At 37.1% G+C, this 19,994-nt stretch overlaps 1 protein-coding gene and 1 long non-coding RNA gene across 10 annotated transcripts in view; one reads left to right on the top strand and one right to left on the bottom strand.

Annotated features, from left to right (window-relative positions):
* The window catches only part of ARHGAP15 (Rho GTPase activating protein 15), a 638,999-nt gene that overhangs the window by 81,349 nt on the left and 537,656 nt on the right, over nucleotides 1-19,994 (bottom strand). The window lies entirely within an intron of this gene.
* The window catches only part of LOC104005193 (uncharacterized), a 269,037-nt gene that overhangs the window by 211,095 nt on the left and 37,948 nt on the right, over nucleotides 1-19,994 (top strand). Inside the window, exon 2 of one of the 4 annotated variants that reach the window (XR_010149739.1) lies at nucleotides 10,440-12,430. The exons of the other annotated variants lie outside the window; for them this stretch is intronic. This is a non-coding gene — a long non-coding RNA (uncharacterized LOC104005193). The remainder of the gene's footprint in view (nucleotides 1-10,439; nucleotides 12,431-19,994) is intronic. 4 annotated transcript variants of the gene reach the window in all.

The raw sequence follows: 19,994 nt of genomic DNA, 5'->3' as shown, positions 1-19,994 counted from the left end.
GATGCCCATTTAATATCTGTCGATCAACTAGTCCAGACAGTTGACTCAATTCTTCAGTGTACCTTACGCGCAAAATGAGCTGAGAAAATATTCTTTAGAATTAACATTGATAGCTCCCAGTTCTAGTCCATGGGAACACAAGGAACCAAAAGTTAAATATTTTGAATGCAGAAGTTGTTGGACAAACAAGAATTAAGGTTTTTGGCTCAGTTTTAAGTCAAAATTGGTGTTAGATTTGTATGGACCACTAATTTGAAACAGTAGGACGTCAGTGTATCTGGAATATTTAAGAGAGCCCCCTGTTGGTTAATCTTAGAAGTGTCTTCGGATTCCTTTCTGACCAGACACATTTAAGCACAGGAAATTGGCCCTGTGATTAAAAGTGATTTGAGATGGGGGCAAAGTAAGCCTCTATATGTCATTTATACCATTTTCACAATAAAATATGTTCAAAAACAGTCATTTAACTTTCACTTTTAAGGGATATAAAAAGAATATTAATCTCCAACAAATGTAAGCAAGGTGGGAAATATTTTAAATAGAATTAGACTAAAAAGTAAATGTGTGCATATTACAGTGGGATTCCTTAGGGGTTGGGAGTGATTGCTATATTGAGAGTAGTGCTTTGCAAGGGCTTTTTTTTTTTTTTGAGACAGAGTCTCGCTCTGTCACCCAGGGTGGAGTGCAGTGGTGCAATCTTGGTTCCCTGCAACCTCCACCTCCCGGGTTCAAGCGATTCTCCACCTCAGCCTCCTGAATAGCTGGGATTACAGACGTGTGCCACCACACCCAGCTAATTTTTGTATTTTTAGTAGAGAGGGGTTTCACCATGTTGGTCAGGCTGGTCTCAAACTCCTCACCTCGTGATCTGCTTGCCTCGGCCTCCCAAAATGCCGGGATTACAGGCGTGAGCTACCGCGCCAGGCCCTCTTTCATTTTTCTACATCCAATTTCTGGCTGAATTTGTAAAGAGAATAAAATTATTTTCTCATACAATCAAGCAACGGACCTTTTCACTGGTAGACATATTCCAGGACTTTAGAAATAAAAAATAATAATACTGGACACAAATGTTATTCTTTTCCAGCTAACATAATTTTTTTTTTAAAGTAAACATCAGCTTCTCAAGGGAGATTTCGATTTGAAGACTGTTTATTATATCATTTGAATAGGACTAGACCTGGCCTTTTGACTTTGAACCACTACCAAATTTCAGGCTGTGAGGAAATTGTTCTACATTTCCTGACAAATTGAGTTAAGCAGACATTAAGTGGGCTTTAAGAAAACAAATGGCCATCTTTATCACAGGTGGACACTGATGGCTTAATGGGGCCTGGGCTGATTGTATCACTTGTAATGGCTTGACGGGAAGCATTAGGGTTTTTGCATAAAGAACTGGCATTGCGAACCCTGCTAACACAGACCTGTCAAGCGCTCTGTATCCCTTTGTGCACGGAAGCAGATGTTTGTATGTATACTATGAACTGGCATTAGAGCAAGCGACAGATGCCTGTATGAATGCCAGGTTTGTGAATTTTTACAGCAGGAGCATGTTCTGAGGAAGTGCAGCCCTGCCCTCTATCATAGGTAATTCCCAATGGAACTTGCTAAATCCCAGCTATGTTTTCATTATTTGGCTTTCCTAGCAACTGGATGAATGTGTCTATCCTGAAAATGCAAGATGAGAGCCCTACCAAATTCTTACAGATTTGCAAATAGCTCGACTGTGTTTTGAACTTGGACTTTCCAGGCAGTGCTTTTGCACTGTAATCACAACCAACTTACTCAGAGGAGCCGGTGGTATTATAGCTCTCTAATTAAAACTTACTTCAATGTTGATGTGTTAGGCCTCCCCCATGGTCACCCTACATGCCCACCCCCCACTCCCGAGCAAATGCGACTTCGGTGTGGAGGTTTGCTTTCCTGCAACATTCAAAACTTACATTCTAGTTGTCTGTCAACAATAGAAACAGGTAGCTTGCAGTCCATTAAACAAACACAGTACCCCCCTCACTTTTATTTGACATTTTATTTGGCTGTGACAAATGAGCAGCAGTTGGATTATAACATAATTTGTCTTGTCTTTATTACCAGCACAAAGGACACCATTCATTAATTATTCTGCCGTTGCAGCTTAACACTGACTGGAAAGGTCTCTCTTCGGACAGATGGCGGGGACGATGTTATTTATATCAATCAGCCAAAATCCTCAACAAGGATTACTGTTCCTGAGACTACAATGATTTATTTCTTTTTACCTCACCCTCCCTCAACCCCTACTGCTTTCAGAGATTTCTCTATAAAAACGAAATTTGATGGGAATCTTAAAGCAAAGCCATATTTAACCTGTTAGCTTGCAAAACAACATGCATGCTACATCAGTTTAACTACATGACATTAGCTGCATATTTTTTAAGCTGCTCGGGGTTTTTTGATCTTCCATTCTAGAGAGAAAGATTAACTGAAGGTCTCCGGGCAGCAAGTTCAGCAGAAGTTTGCCTCTTCTGTGACATTGTATTGCTGTGGCCCATGGGACCCCCCAATAAGGATATTATGCTGTCAAGATATTTTTGTTTTGTTTTTGCTGAGATGAGATGATCCATCCTATTTCAGAGTCCAGAAGACTTTCTGCAAGATCAGCTAGGGTATTTGGTTAAACTAAAAAGAACCACTAAAACCCCAAAAAAGCAGAAACACCTTTAACCCCCTGTCTAAACTGGAATCAAATCAAATGAGTGAAGGATGTCCTTTGATTTCTCCTGGATCCACATTTATATTCAGTGGCACAAGGTGGTTATCAGGGTGGTAGTGTGTAGTGGATGATTTACCTTGCTTGTTTTGTGTTAACGATTCTGTCCAATACATGCTGATCAAGCACTAATAAAAGACTAGACTGAACCCAGATGTGACATTCTTGTACACATTTTTCAATAGTGCTTCTGAGATGTGGCCATTTGTCCAATTAAAATCTTTAGGAGATAAATGTGTGCAAAAAAGTGTACAGATTATTGAGGCTAAGACACTGGAATTTTTTTTTAAGTTTTCTTCTTCAATATAATAAAATAATGCAGAAAGTTTTTTGTCTTCAGAAATTATTGGTATAACCTTGCTATCCTGATTAGTTTGCAAATATTAAAAGTCCCATCAAGACAAATATCAGCAACATGCAAATACCCTTGCAGGTTGTGATTAAGATTTTAAATGTATCCTTTTGCTTTTAGTTAATGAAAAACAAAGTCTTGGAGGATCTAAGTTGTAATTTATTAAACATGAAAGGCTCCTTGATGAAATATAGAAATGAGATATATTTTGCATTTCAAAGATTTAAGCTGACAACTTACTTGCATGCAAATAAGAGCAAGATTTGTAAAAATATTTGAAAAGAAATTATTCCTGAATGTACTTATTACAATAATGTGGCATGTAGATAAGAGAAACACACAGCATTAAAAGACATTCATTTCTCCAAAGTCTTAAAATTAGCTTCTTTCTGCCATTGTGTATTAATGTTCTTCTTCAGGAATGCAGCATATTAAAGAACTGAACAGAATTAGTAATAAATTTGTTAATTACAAATTTAAGCAACACAACTGTGTTGTTTTCCCAATATGTTTTTTTTTTCAAAAGCAGAATTGCTAATGCATTTTAATCATTTATGTATAAACATTTGAGGATAAAATATTCTGAAGTTTATCAATTTCAAGAGCTGTTTATTTGCTAGCAAAATAGGCCATGTTATACAACATATATCTTATCATTTTTGCTCATCAAATCCCCATTTGCTGAATGCAAATTTCCCTGGTCTAAGTGCTCTTGCACCTCAATTTAAATGAATAATAGGATCGACTCTATTAAAATCAGTTTAAGGTTGCCATGGGTGACATATCAGTAGGGTTAAAATGAGAAAAAAAGGTCACAGAATCAGTCCTTACAACCTGTTTTTTTATCATAATGAAGCATATGTAAGACTCGACGAAGGCTTAAATAACAATATGTCACTTAGGCAATACTTTAGTTTGTGGGTCTTCTTAAAAAAATCTTTTTTTAACCACAATGTATTCCAAACAAAATAAACGTAAAATTATAGTGCCATCAATAACTCCGGGAATGTATTCAGTTGCACTGAAAATTAGAGAGTAAGCTCTTGTGCTATTACACCAGACTGGCAGATTGTGGATTCGTAAGAATAACAGAGAACTCCTCCGAAAAAGGAGAAGTGGGTAGGTTTACTGCAGTAAATCTCTTCTCATAAGGATCCATCTAGGTGCTATGATCAAATTAGCAAAGTATATAGGAAGTAAACTCAAATACTTCATCTGAGAAAAATTTTGTGTCCTCTGCTAATGAGATTGAAGGATTATTCATGTAGCTATTGGTAAGTACTGAAACACCAGCACCAGACTTGGAAGATATCCTGGAGCAAAGCTTTTGGTTGTAGTTTTAGGCTTTTGAAAGCTGAACAAGCAAGACTTTGGGGCTGCTGGAATGTGTGTGCGCGTGTACATATATATATATATATCTGTGCATGTGTGTGTATACACATGCACACACATACATATGTGTATATATGTATATATGTAATCATGTTTTTGCATTTTCACATTTTTAAAGTCAATTCTATTTCTTAAAGTCACATTCATTACTGATTTTATATTATTTATGATTCTCATTTGGCTTTCCACAGAATCACATTTTTGTTTTAAGTGTTATAATTCCTATCTTTTTTTTAACCTGCAATAAAAGGAAAAAAAAATCTCCTTATTTGCTAAGGTTACAGTGTTAGTTTAATTTTCATAGAAGCGGTGGAATATTTTGAAGAGAGTAACATTTACCAAGTCATTAGTTTTATGCAAACTAGGAAGGAAGATGAAAGAAAAAAAATTATCAATTATTTATAGATTGTTAAAATGTATCTTAGTGCACTGCTACTGTATAGAAATGACAATTAGCCAAACTTACCTTCTTTAATTAATAATGCATACATTATGCTCTTTGGGCAACTAATCACCAGCTCTACAAATTTGTTTGACACTGTTGAAGATACCTATCACATGGGTTAAAAAAAGAACAATGCTCTACTAGCTGCAGTCAACTTTTAGCCTTCTAGCATTACTTAAAATGCTGTAGCAGTTCCAAGGAGCAAAATGGTGGTCCTGTAGCTGCTTGACACTATGAATAGGGCACCAAGCTGCAGAGTGCTGCTTGCCATGCCTCTGGCACCAAAGAATGCATTCTTTATCTCAAATTGCTTGCTTAGAGACAAAACACCTCGATTTCTATCTCCTGTGTTAATTTCTGTAATCTTAGAGTGAAAAATTCTTGCAGGTAAATTGGTCCTGTTGCCTTAAAGCCTCATTGACCATATTGTCTGAACAAAAATAGGAACATACGGTTGGATAAAAGGAAGAACTATGTGGAAACTGAACTATTTATAGAGAATCTGGATGAATGGTCACTATGCTTACCACAGAAAATTCCGATCAAACCTGTGATGAAGCCTTTTATGGCCATGACTCTCCACAAATTTATTTTTAATAAAACAGAAGCATTTATCCATAGTACTGGATAAATGCTTTAGGACTGGAAGGAAATGTCAAGACAAATTTTCAAAGAAATTTGCCCGTCTGCATCTTTCCATACTTTAAGGACTGCATATCCAGTCTCCTCATTTTACCCACAAATCTGAAGGCAAGGGCAGCTACTGGAAAGTTTGCAAAAGTTTCACATATGCTACTAAATTAACATAAAGGCCCAGGGATTCTATTTCTCAGAGGTCACTAAAGCATAGTATCATATTGAACTGCATACTTAAGTGGTCAACAAGCCAACTGACATTGGGACCAGGTAGACACTCAGCTGTCACTGATTTCCCCCTAGAGTCACACACACCACAATGAGGTAGCAGCTTGTAGCGTTTGGAAGGGGAAATGAGACTGGTGCAGCTCCATCACATATGGTGTTTAACAGACTACACTTCCCATTTGCTCCTTCGAAAGGTGTGCATTTTCAAGGGATAATGCCAAGTGTTCTTTGTGCTATGGTGTCTTTGCACTGAAAGGTGATGTGTCTGACACATTTTGGCAGGCTACTATGAAGAGATTTAGAATTTTCTACTGACTTTCACTAAGATTTCAGAGAATAGGATTGTCCCTTATCAAAGGTAGTAATCTGTCTTTTGGGAGGATAGGATCACAGTTCTTGAGTGAACTGAGAAGCATGGATTTTTATTGATAATATTACTCACTGCCCTGTAAAATCTCTGTTTTGTTGCTTTTTATGTAAATATATACTGACTAGTGGCTCTGCCACCTATGCAGGCTTATCATTTTAAGGAGATTTGGAATTAGCGCTTTGAAATGTGGGTACAGGAAAACTAGAACGTGTCTCTCTGGTGAAACCACCTTCTCTTTTTCAGCTGTTTTAAATGAAATGCAGACTAAGAGTCAGAGTAAATGCAAGGGCCATGGAGGCCCAAGAGGAGAACCAATTCTATATGTAAACCAAAGAAAATTTTTATTTCTGTCATGAACACTGGGTATCTCCCCACCCACCATTTAGAAGGATTTCTGTTAGCCTTTTGTGAAAGATTGCTCTCATTTATTTAACTCATGCCACATGGCTTAGCTCCATAACCAGTATAGGGTTACTAGAGATTAAAAGGAAATCCATTTTGTATCTATGGAAATACCAAGCTGGAATTTAAGCTACAATTGCTGCAAGTTTTCCACATTATTGTATAAAATTGCTAGATTTATTAATGCTGGGCATTCTTCAACTACCCCATGTTTTGCCCTGGTCAATGGTTACCTGTCAAAATGCAGAACAATTTTTCAATAATATTCTGTGCTATAGAGAAAAATATTGTGTGGATTTTTTCCATGTTTTTGTTTGTTATAAGCTGAGTATTTGCAATAATTTATGGAAAGTCTTGGAATTATAAATATTAAGGCATTGCCAAATGATTTAACTATTCCTCCATGGCAAATTGTCTTTAAACACTACCATTTTTTTCCTTTTTTTTTTTTTTTTTTTTTTTTATCATTTACTTATGGACCAGAAACACTTGCAGGCTCTTGCCCCTGGCCTTCTGTGAGAATGTTAGTTAGCAATGCTCATAAAAACTCAATTCATCAATGTGAACATAATTTGCTATGAACAGAAAGCTCACAAAAGGGTGAATTTGTCAGATAGACAGGTGGCCTGAGATCTCTCCCTGATACTGAATGATATGAATAATAGATTCTGGTAAATGTATGCCAAGACTTGAGCTGTAAACACAGCTGCCTCCATTCCCTTCCAGAAAAACAGCTTCGAGGACGAAAGCACAGGAACCACGGTTCCACCTGAGGACCTAAGCTTGCACACACACACACACACACACACACATGCACGCACCCCCTCATTCAAGAAATAACATCTATAAAAAAGGACAGAGTTGGAGGAATCTTCATGCTTTTCTGTTTCTACGAGAAAGACATTTTCAAGCTATCTTGGGCAGAGGAGACTAGATAGGGAAGAAAAAGGAAATAGATTTTCCTAATGGCTCTGGTTCTATATTATTCAAATGTCTTGTTTTATAAAACACACAAATCAACAGAGCTAATAAACTTTGCAATATTATAACTCCTGTTTTATAATGAGCAAAAATAAGAGCAGGTTGACTCTGCAGAAGCACTGTGCTTGAAATCATTCTAGTAATTCATGGCTATTTGTCTTATGGGTTATTAAGTATTTATTAAGGTTCAAATGTAATGTAGCCCTTTCTCCAATTTACTCTGAACTTTAAAAATCTGTTTTGCAAATTGTTTTCCAGGTAATGCACAAACCCACTTAAGAGCCGAATCCCAGGATTTTTGAAGATTCTGGTTGAGTGCAGCATATTTTTTTTTTTAGCCTTTGTGGATACTGGTGCATATAGGTTGACCTATTCTGATAGCATTTATGATTGACTTTTCTAATCAACTAGCAAAGATATTGGATCAGACTTTCCTACTTACTACAGCAAAGCAGTGTTTCTTAAAGTAGAATACATATATGTTATTGGTGGCATAAGAGACAAATTTAATGGTTATTTAGTTTAATACATATTTAAAAAACCATAAGTAACACTAAAAAATGTATGCTTTCATAGATATTATTGCTTAGGATAAAGCTAAATATATTTAAGTATAAAAGTCATTTGCTTTTAGGAAAAATAATTAACATCGATACTACTGAAAATACAATCAGTGAAGTTAGCATATGGATCAATGAAGTTTGGGAAACTTGACAATCTCTTTCCAATCCCCAAAATCACATAAATGATCTTATCAAAAGTAATTAGGATCACAGAGCCACAGAATATAGAATCATGACATTTTTAGAGTTGGAGTGGACCTTGGAAAACATTCTGTTCCCTTCTCTAATTTTATGGATGTAAAAACTATGATGCAGAGGAATTAAGTGAATTGACCAGGACACCTATGTAGTTTTGGGCAGAGATGAAATTAGAAACCAGGGCTTCTCACAGGCTAATGCTCGCTGTTGTGAGGAAGAAAGGAACAAACTTGGTTAGAACTGTTGGCATCACTTCCCATTCACTTATAATTCTAGAAGGAATACTGAATATTCCCCTCTAAGGAATGTTTTTTTCTTGACTTTTTATTGACAAGAAAATTTCAAAAACTACTTGCTAGTATTTATTTTGGCTTTCTCAAGATGCATACTCCAAATAGGAGTTAAGCTTGGTTTAAAAGAAAGTAAGGGTTTCAAAGTGTAAATAGAGGCAAAGATATTCTTCCTCTTTTGGTTCTTCTCTCTTTCTTTCCTTTTTCTTTCTGAGACAGGGTCTTGCTCTGTCAGCCAGGCTGGAGTGTAGTGGCATGATCACAGCTCACTGCAGCCTCCATCCCCCCCAGGCTCAGGTGATTCTCCTATCTCAGCCTCCCAAGTAGCTGGATTACAGTCATGCACCACCATGCCTGGCTAATTCTTATGTTTTTGTATAATAGACATAGGGTTTTGCCATGTGGCCCAGGCTGGTCTTGGACTCCTGGGCTCAAGTGATCTGCCCGCCTTGGCCTCCCAAAGTACTGGGATTACAGGCCTGAGCTACCGCACCTGACCTCTTTTGGATTTTCATAAGAAAGCCTCTCTTCCTCTCTTTTTTCACAAGACTTTCTGCCTTTTATTGTGTATCAGTTATACACATTGTCTTTTCCCTATCAGACTGGTAGAATTTTGCATGCAGGTACTACATATTATGTATCTTTGATTTTTAAGATTTCTTAGCTCAGTGTCTTGCATGTGATAAGTACTCAATAACTTCATTATATGAAGGCACAAATGAATTCAATTCCTCAAATTCCTGGTCTGTGGTTCCATTAAATACAAAGGTTATTTCATCCAGTCCAATCAAATCATATCCATCAAATATTTAAAACTTTTAACAAGTACTTGATCTAAATTAAAGAATGTTAAAGGTGCTATGGGTGGCAGAGATAGTGAGCAGAGTTTAGCTTTTTAGCCACACCAACTAGGAGGGGTGATATGACACAGATATAATTAAAATGCAAGGCACAGGAAAATGGTACAAATTTCTATGGGTACTTGAGGAAGAAAAATATATCTTTCTGGAAAAATCCAGAAAAGCCGTATGCAAGTAGGGGTGAGGGTTCCAACAACCAAGGAGTCTTGTTTTATTCCCTACATCAATGTCAAAAGATAAACAATACGCATTCCATGGTTCCATTCATGGTTCAGTTAACAGATACACTAACCATGTATTCCAAAACACTTGCTGTTCACCACACATAAATCCCTGAGCAAGCTCATCAGGTCTGAATTCCCTATTTCATCTCTTTTGCTTTAAGCCTAATTAACTGGCACTCTGGGTCAATATTAGAATTACTGGAACCATGAAGATTCACAATGAATGGGATGAGTACTGGAACCATGTATGATCAAAACACAATAACACAAACTGAAACATACCATAAATGGTCTTTCAATCACTTCCTTTTTTTGAAGTAAAATTGAGGTGGTAATCAGACACTGAAATGCACAAATCTTAAATATACAATTTAATTATAGGCACACATCATTTGACTATACCTTGCTTTATTGCACTTTGCAGATTTTGCAGATATTGAGGGTTTTTTTGTTTGTTTTTCAAATTGAAGGTCTGTGACAACTTTGGTTGAGCAAGTCTGTTGGCACCTTTTCCCCAGTAGTATGTGCCTATTTTGTGTCTCTGTGTCACATTTTGGTAATTCTTGCAGTATTTCGAACTTTATTATTTTATCCGTTATGGTGATCTGTGTTTAGTGATCTTGGATGTTACTGTTGTAATTGTTTTGGGATGCCACAAACTGCGCCCATATGAGATAGCAAACTTAATAAATGCATGTGTTCTGACTGCTCCACTAATGGGTCATTCTCTTGTCTCTCTCTCTTCTCAGACCTCCCTGTTCCCTGCAGCATAGCAATATTAAAATTAGGCCAATGAAGAAACCTACAATGACCTCTAAGTGGGTCAAGTCAAAGAAAGAGGTGCATGCCTCTTTTCCTTTAAATCAAATCAAAAGCAGAACAGGATTGAGCTTAGTGAGGAAGGCATATTGAAAGCCAAGATGGGCCAAAAGCTAGGTTGCTTGTGCCAAAGAATTAGCCAAGTTGTGAATGCAAAGGAGAAAAGTTCTTGAAGGAAATTAAAAGTGCTACTCCAGTGAACACATGAATGATAAGAAAGCAAAACAGCCTTCTTGATGATATGAGGAAAATTTGGGCTCGATAGAAGATCAAAGCAGCCACAACATTCCCTTAAGCCAAAGCATAATCCATAGCAGGACCCTAACTCTCTTCAATTGCATGAATGCTGAGAGAGGTGAGAAAGTTGCAGAAGAAAAGTTTGAAGCTAGAAGAGGTTGCTTCATGAGGTTTTAAAAAGAAAGCTGTCTCTACAATGTAAAAGTGGAAGGTGAAGCAGCAAGTGCTGATGTAGAAGATGCAGCAAGTTATCCAGAAGATCTAGCTAACATACTTGATGATGGTGGCTACACTAAACAATAAATTTTAAATGGAGATGAAACATGTTATGTTAGAAGATACTATTGGGAACTCTCATAGCTAGAGAAGAGAAGTCAATGCCTAGCTTCACAGCTTCAAAGGACAGGCTGGCTCTCTTTGTTAGGGGTTAATGCAGCTGGTGACTTTAAGTTGAAGCCAGTGCTCATTTACCATTCCAAAAATCCTGGGGCCCTTCCAAATTATGTTAAATCTACTCTGCCTGTGTTCCATAAATTCAACAACAAAGCCTGGATGACAGCATATCTGTTCGTAGCATGGTTTACAGAATGTTGAAGCCCTCTGTTGAGTCCTACTGCTCAGAGAAACAGATCACTGTCAATGTATTACCGCTCTAATGGAGGTGTACAAGGAGACCGATGTTGCTTTCATGGCTGCTAACACAATATACATTCTGCAGCCCATGGATCAAGGAGTAATTTTCACTTTCAAATCTGATTATTTAAGAAATACATTTTATAAGGCTATGGCTGCCATAGATAATGAGCCCTCTGATGAATGTGGGTGAAGTAAATTGAAAGCCTTATTGAAAGGATTTACCATCCTAGATGCCATTAAGAACATTCATGATTCATAGGCAGAGGGGCAAAATAGCAACATTAACAGGAGCTTGGAAGAGGTTGATTCCAATTCTCATGGATGACTTTGAGGAGTTAAGACTTCAGTGGAGGAAGTGACTGTAGATGTGGTGGAACTAGCAAGAGAACTAAAACTAGAAGTAGAGCCTGAAGATAAACGACTAATTTGCTCAAATCTCATGACAAAACTTTAATGGTTGAGAAAGAAAGTGGTTTCTTGAGATGGAATCTCCCCTGGTGAAGATACTGTGAAAACTGTGGAAATAACAACAAATGATTTAGAATATTACATACACTTGGTTGATAAAGCAGTGGCAGAGTTTGAGAGGATTGACTCCCATTTTTAAAGCAGTTCTACTGTGGGTAAAATGCTATCAAGCGGCACTGCACGCTAGAGCAATTTTTTGTGAAAGGAAGAGCCCATGATGTGGCAAATCTATTTGTTGTCGTATTTTAAGTAATTGTCACAATTACCCCAACCTTCAGCAACCACCGACTCTGATCAGTCAGCGACCATTAACATGGAGGCAAGACCCTCCACCAGCGAAAGGATTATGACTCACTGAAGTCTCAGATAACCATTAGCATTTTTAGCACTAACACATTTTAAAATCAAGGCCTGTACATTGTTTTCGTAAACATAACGCTATTGCATACTTAATGGACTACAGTATAGTATAAACGTACCTCTTATATGCACTGGGAAACCAAAAAATTCGTATGACTCACTTTGTTGCAATATTCACTTTATTGGGGTAGTCTGAAATTGACCCCACAATCTCTCTGAGGTATGCCTGTAAGTTTTGACAAATGTAGGCCCTCACATAACCAACACTAGTTGAGTTACAGGACATTTTTCTCACCCTGAAATTTCCTGCATACATCTTTCCAGTCAATCTCCATCTCCCTCATATGCAACTATTGTTCTGATTTTAGTCATTTCACTTATTAATTTCACTTATTCTTGAATGTTTTATAAATGGAATAATGTAGGTATATACTCTTTTGTGTCTGGATTCTTTAGCTCAAGAAAAAATTTTAATGATTCATCCGTATTGTAGTCAATAGAGGCAGTTCCTTATTTTTGAGTGCTCTGTGTAATTTGTTGACAAATCTCCCTTTTGATGAGCTTATGAGTCATTTTTCAGTTTTTGGCTATGAGGAAAAAAGCTTGTGGATTCTGGTACAGGTCATTTTGGTTGACAAATGTTTTCATTGCTCTCAAGTATACAATTAGGAGAAGGATTTTGGGGTCATGGATTAGGAGCATGTTCAATTTTTAAGACACTTACAAATGCTTTTCTAAAATGATTGTACCATTTTATACTCTCATCAGCAATGTACAAGAGTTCCAGTTGCTCATTATTTTCACCAATATTTCACATTAATAGTCTTTTTAATTTTAGCCTTTTTGGTGGGTATAAACTCATATCCCATTGGGATTTTAATTTTTATCCACTGGTGACTTTTAATATCAAGAAACTTTTCATGTGTTCATCGATCATTTGTATATCTTCTTTCTGAAGGACTATTCTTTTCCCCATTTGTATAGGGTTGTTTGACTTTGTCTTATGAATTTGCAGGAGTTGTTTATATATATATATATATATATATATATATATATATATATATATATACACACACACACACACACACATATATACATACACACACACACACACAATATAAGGCCTTTATCAGATATTTGTGCTATGAACATTTTCTCCCAACTTAAGGCTTGCCTTTTCATTTTTTTTAATGGTGACTTTGTAAAATCCAATTTATATTTTTACATTAAGATTGTGGTAGGCTGGGTGTGGTGGCTTACACCTGTAATCCCAGCACTTTGGGATGCCAAGGCAGGTATATCACTGGAGGTCAGGGGTTCGAGACCAGCCTGGCCAACATGATGAAACCCTGTCTCTACTAAAAATATAAAAACTGGCTGGGCGTGGTGGCACACTCCTGTAATCCCAGCTACTTGGTAGGCTGAGGAAGGAGAATTGCTTGAACCCAGGAGGCGGAGGTTGCAGTGAGCCAAGCTCATGCTACTGCACTCCAGCCTGGGTGACGGAGTGAGACGCCGTCTAAAAAAAAGATTGTGTTATGCCCATAAACGTGCTTTCTGTGTCTCTGCGTACTTCATAGGTCTCAAAGGTAGTCTACATTCTGTTTTTTTTCTAGACACTATATAGAATTGAATATTACCTTTAAGTCATCTCAAACGCTGTATATGTTGTAAAGTAAGAATCAGTAAGAATCAAGGTTTTCTTTTTTTTAATTTATTACCAATATTGAATCTTCCCCATGCTGTAGCATCAAGTGTGCCCATGTGGAAAGCTGGCACAATCATGGGGCTCGTATTGTGTGGTTCCCTTTTCTTAATTTTTCTGTATAATTCTTAATGCCTCTTATATTGTGTCCAATTTCATAGCTCTTTAGGAGGGAGAGTTTATTAGCAGACACTCTGTTATGGAGAGAAGTAAATACTTCCTTTCTGACATATTTTTTTAACTCAACTTTTCAGTAATTCTTGAAAGTACAGGAATGCAAAATTTTTGTGTCTCAATAACTTCTTGATTTGCTTGCTTATTCAAACTATAGTTTCAATCAACTCTAAATTATGTGCTTTACCATTGTCTTTGGATATCTCTACCATTGGCAAAGCAAATAATGTGGAAATTCATTTTATTTAACTTATTCTCAAACTAGAGTGTGACAAGGTTCCAAGGCAAGTGGAGGAAGGCCCAGTCTCATACTGGACTGTCTTTTTGGGCCAGACTTCCATTTTACATGTATCAGTGGACCTGAGTTTAGTTTCTGCCACTTTTTATTAAATTGAACCAGTTTAACTCGAGTGCAGTTTTGCTAAATTTTGGAATCAAAATTTATCACAGATATTATGTGATAAAATGTATCACAAAATATCTGTAGTGACATCCATTAGTTAACATCATTTGAGTTTTCTATTATGCGTTTATGGGCATTTGTCTCATATTTGGGCTCTTTACATCCATGAATTGTGATAGTTCCTTGTATTCTAACAATGAGCCACTTTATGGGTTTTTGTCTGTCATTTATGTGTGTTTTTATGTTCCACTTAGATTTTTTTTTTTATATCTGAGAACCTCAGTTCACACTGAAGCCCACCTCAGATAAGTCTGCCTAATACTATATCTCAATGCTTTACTTTTACCAGACCTTAATGACTTTCTCTATATCTTATACCTCTCTTGAAGTGAAAATCTACCAATTTGTTCCAAATAATGTAATTCATCTACCTTTATGTAGGTAAAATATTCTTTTTATTAAAGCAGGCATGACAGGACCTAAGTTGTAATTACTGATATGTTTCTAAAATTTATTAACAATGGGCATTTCATAGCACCAAGTACACACTATTTGTCTGTTTTATACATAAAACCTTCTGTAAAGTTCCTATTATGGAACCTGAATAGATCAAGAATGACAATTCTCTTATCTTCAGCTTATAAGAGGAGAGTGCAGGCTGGAATTCACGTGAAGCAACTGTTATGAAGCTACCTATATGGATATGCTACATTATATTTAAAGGAATACATAAAGACAATCAAAAACTTTACAAATAATGTGTTAGGAGACAGTTGAATATGCTGCATAATGAAGTCTTTAAAGATTATACAGAGATAGGGATAAATGATGGGTAACTGGATTTCATGAAAGTACCTCCAGCAAAACGAACTGAAGGTACAGTACAGCTGTAGGTCATTTTTCATGTTCAATAATAATGACCCAACTAAAGATCATTCCTGAAGTAAATGAAATGACTTTTTTTTGCCACTATTTGTTTAATTGGACACCTATAAGTGTGTTATTTGCTTAATCACACTAAAATTTTGCAAAGATAAAATAATATCTAAAATAATCTCATCTAAGATGTCCATAAAGATGAAGTTCTTTAGTCAAATCAATAATCCTTCACTTTTCTCACCAAAGGCAAAATTATCTCCTAAATCAAGAATGATGCACTTTAGCTAACTCCTCTGATGTGTCAAAAAGAGCCATTGCTCATGACAGATTCTAAGGAGCTACTCTTTCAGGCAGCCACTCACGTAGAAATACTCAGAGTACCATACATGCATACCTAGAAGCAAATCCCCCACCGATATTAAAAAAAACTGATTAAAAAAGCCTAACTTTTGAACCACCAAATCAAAATAATAATTTTGCAAAAGGACTCCTTCAAAAGAAAACCGAAAGATGTGTCTTCATTGCATTATATTGCATGAACCTTGTTCATACTAATGTTCAATTGTTGTTCAACTAGTAACATAAGTCTATGTTATTTAGCTTTCTGACACATGATTTTCTCAGATGGTATGCCATTAGCACATTTTCTTAAAGAAAATATAACTATAGAAAGGAGGTAGTGTAATGAAAGCCAGAAGAACAAATGAGTATTCCTGAGAGTACTTTTTCAGTAATTTCTGCCAATAGCTTTCTTTGTCCTTGGCCTGTTGTTTAGCCTCAGTTCAGTGCATCAATTCACCTGCTGATTAAACGGAGATAAAGTGTTCATGTTTGGAAACCCACAATATGCAAAGCAATTATTTTCCTTAAAATATATACTTAGAAATAGTTTTACATATAAAACACAGTTTTCCTGTAGATTTAACAGGCCAGGGCATGTTCTGTTGCCTGCAGCGGACCTGATGATGGAATAAGAAACAATGAGGACTTGGGTAGATGTTACTGGGGTACAAAAAGAAATTTGGTCTAAGGTGGTAGGGTGGATTTGAATGGTGATGTGTTCACCACCACTGGCTGAACAAAGAGCAGGATGCCAACAGAGGCTTCTGGTCTCCAGTGACCTATCGGGTCCCTTACTCTGTCAGGCTGCGAACACTCTGGAACATGGGGTATGCTGCTGTGAAGAATTGGCACGGGTGGGCAGAGTGCACTTAGGTGGATCCCTGATCTTCTGCATCCTTTGCACTGCCTTTTTACTGGGCAAAAGTCTGAGTCATCAGTCTCACTGATCTTCAAACCCAGATTTTGTCATCTGGCCTGGCTCAACCTCCAATATAAGATATATGTTTTACACAGAAAATATGTTGACACCAGGAAAAAATACAGTGGCACTAGAAATACAGAGAAACAGGTGAGGTCTTTTCATTATGAGGGGAATAAAAGTAGAAGATATAAATAAAGGTGGCTGAAATGTGGTTGGGAGCAGAAGTGGGTTTGCTCAGAGGATGTTGAGAAGCAGCAAGAGCTTTTCTGTATGGGGTCTGATTCTTAGAGTTTTCAAGCCTCTTCTGTCTATTCCATGGTACTTCATGGACTGCCACACTGGGGCTCAATTCCTCCCTGGTGTCTGAAGTCTGCCTTTACCTTAAGCACTAATGGGCATTTAAGAAACTCTAGTCTACATGCCTTGCACACACAGCTTGAACAGGATGCTACCCTTGTTGCTCGTGTCAGCCTAAACTTAACTTCAGCATGACACACTGGACTTCCACTTGGTGCCCTTTTGCCTCCATTTTGGTGTTCTCAGATCAGATATATCCCGGCTCCTCCATACTGGAGCCCTGTGGCCATCTCCCTGTCCTTCAGGTCTGAGAACTCTCATTTTCCCAGACTAGCAGAATACCCTGAGGCAAGTGTTTTGTTGGATTATAAAATATATTTTCTAGGATCTGAATGTTTGTGTTTCCTCAAAATTCGTATGTTGAAACCTAATTAGGTAATGGGATTAGTGCCTTTATGAAAGAGGCCCCAGAGAGCTGCCTTGCCCCTTCGAACATTGTGGGGACACAGCTAGAAGGTGTCATCTATGAACTAGGAAATGTAGTTCAACAAACCATGGCTGTTGCTATCATTACCTTTTAAAATTTCTACATGGTACCTATACTTGTGGCTGTCCTTCAAAGGTCTGAGCCATAACGTGGGAGGTTTAGTTTGTACATTCATTAATTCATTCAATCTGCTGTACTCTAGGCACTGTTCTGGGCATTAGATCTAAGTTTGTGCTTTCCTCACTGGGTTCCATCTTGGTATAGGTAAGTGATTCATGTCCAACTATGCCTCAAAATAGGAGACATGGGAGAGGTAATATAGTACAGTGGGTAAGGAAGCTGGCTTTGACATTACACAGGTGAAGTCTGAACACAAGCCTTTCTACTGGACAGCTGAATAAGGTAAATAACTTTTCTATACCTGACATTTTCTTATCTGAAAAATAGAGACAATTATAGTATCTATCTCCTAGGGTTGCTGTGAAGTTTAAGTGGATACTTTTAGTGTGCTTAGATTAGCACCTGGTCCATAAATGCTCAATCAATGTTAGCTATAATTAAGGTTTTAAGGTTTAAGCTCAGGGGTCTGAGGCCTGATAGTTTAAACTTTCAACCTGGTTACCAATTCCAATATTAAAAAACAATTAAAATTCTGATTCTTTCATAGAAGACTATTTCTTTTAAATTATATTTTACCTCTAAATGAATTTAATTTTTCTCCCATCCTTCCTCTTTGGGAAATATTATTGGAACCAAATTTTGTGGTATAAATCAGAATAATTTTGTGGCCTAGATCCTTGATTTTATGGAGAATTCTTGAAGAGTTTCATTGGAATTGTCTATGTATTTAGCTTCAGATGGAAAGCTGAAATTACTCATCAAAGGATTGCAATAAGAGTGATTTGAACCACAAGTATATCAGAACTTCAGGCTTCTCTAAGACAAGAAAATAACTGACAGATGAACTGCAGAAAAAGAAATGGGGTGACTTATTTAGACTGAGATGGTCATGTAGGCTGTACAAAAAAGAAGAGTCAGAGAACAGGCTTGTCAAACAGCTAATTGCACCTGCAAACAAAGGACATAGTTTAAAGCATGGGTTTTATAAAGGAATGCTAGTCTCTCATTTGTATTTTCAGCTGGATCTGCATACATGGGTAGGATCACCACAATTGACGATGTCATCTTTGAATAGGGAGAAATAGAGACTCACACAGAGCTTGCACCAGGGAGATTTTACACACAGATGAACAATTCATTAGTCATTCAGAGCTGAAAGCTGCCGCCTAACTTTGCTCTGTATGCTGAAAACAATGCAATGATCAAAAAAGAAAAAAGAAAAGAAAATCGAATCAAGGCAGTAAGGTAACCCTTTAGGAAGTGATGGGAGTGTTACATCAACATATTGTCAAGATCCAGATAAATCTGAATATCTACACAGTACTTTCTATCCTATGAGATTTGAAACTTAGACATCATTTCAGATTTGCGAACAGTGTTACCTAGTTCCCATTCTAAAATTACTAAATCTACAAAACATGATTCAACCCTTTCTCCTTCTCTTCAACTTTTTTTAAAAATTTGTTTCTCTTTTTAAAAATATGTATTTAAAAAAAATATTTTTATATATGTATTTTTTTGAGACAGGGTCTTGCTCTGTCACCCAGGCTGGAGTGCAGTGGTGCAAACATAGCTCGCTGCAGCCTCAACTTCCTGGGTTCAGGTGATCCTTCCATCTCAGCTTCCTGAGTAGCTAGCACAACAGGCACATGCCACCAAGCCTGGCTAATTTTTGTATTTTTGGTAGAGAGAGTTTCACCACGTTGCCTAGGCTGGTTTCAAACTCCTGAGCTCAAGCAATCCATCTTGGCTTCCTGAAGTGCTTGGATTACAGGTGGGAGCCACTGTGCCCTGCCATCAGTGTATTTTTTTTTTCTGAAATTTTAAAATAAGTTTTCACAAATTATGATAAATTGCATTTTCCTAAAGATTAAATTAACAAACTTCCCTTGAGCACTTATTTTCTTTTTTTTTTTTAATTTTTTAATTTTTTTTTAATATACTTTAAGTTTTAGGGTACATGTGCACGTTGTGCAGGTTAGTTACATATGTATACATGTGCCATGCTGGTGCGCTGCACCCACTAACTCGTCATCTAGCATTAGGTATATCTCCCAATGCTATCCCTCCCCCCTCCCCCCACCCCACAACAGTCCCCACAGTGTGATATTCCCCTTCCTGTGTCCATGTGATCTCATTGTTCAATTCGCACCTATGAGTGAGAATATGCGGTGTTTGGTTTTTTGTTCTTGAGATAGTTTACTGAGAATGATGATTTCCAGTTTCATCCATGTCCCTACAAAGCACATGAACTCATCATTTTTTATGGCTGCATAGTATTCCATGGTGTATATGTGCCACATTTTCTTAATCCCATCTATCATTGTTGGACATTTGGGTTGGTTCCAAGTCTTTGCTATTGTGAATAATGCCACAATAAACATACCTGTGCATGTGTCTTTATAGCAGCATGATTTATAGTCCTTTGGCTATATACCCAGTAATGGGATGGCTG

Source organism: Pan troglodytes, chromosome 13 (genome assembly GCF_028858775.2).
Source record: "Pan troglodytes isolate AG18354 chromosome 13, NHGRI_mPanTro3-v2.0_pri, whole genome shotgun sequence".
Classification (NCBI taxonomy): Eukaryota; Metazoa; Chordata; class Mammalia; order Primates; family Hominidae; genus Pan; species Pan troglodytes.
This window is presented reverse-complemented; position numbering and strand designations above follow the sequence as displayed.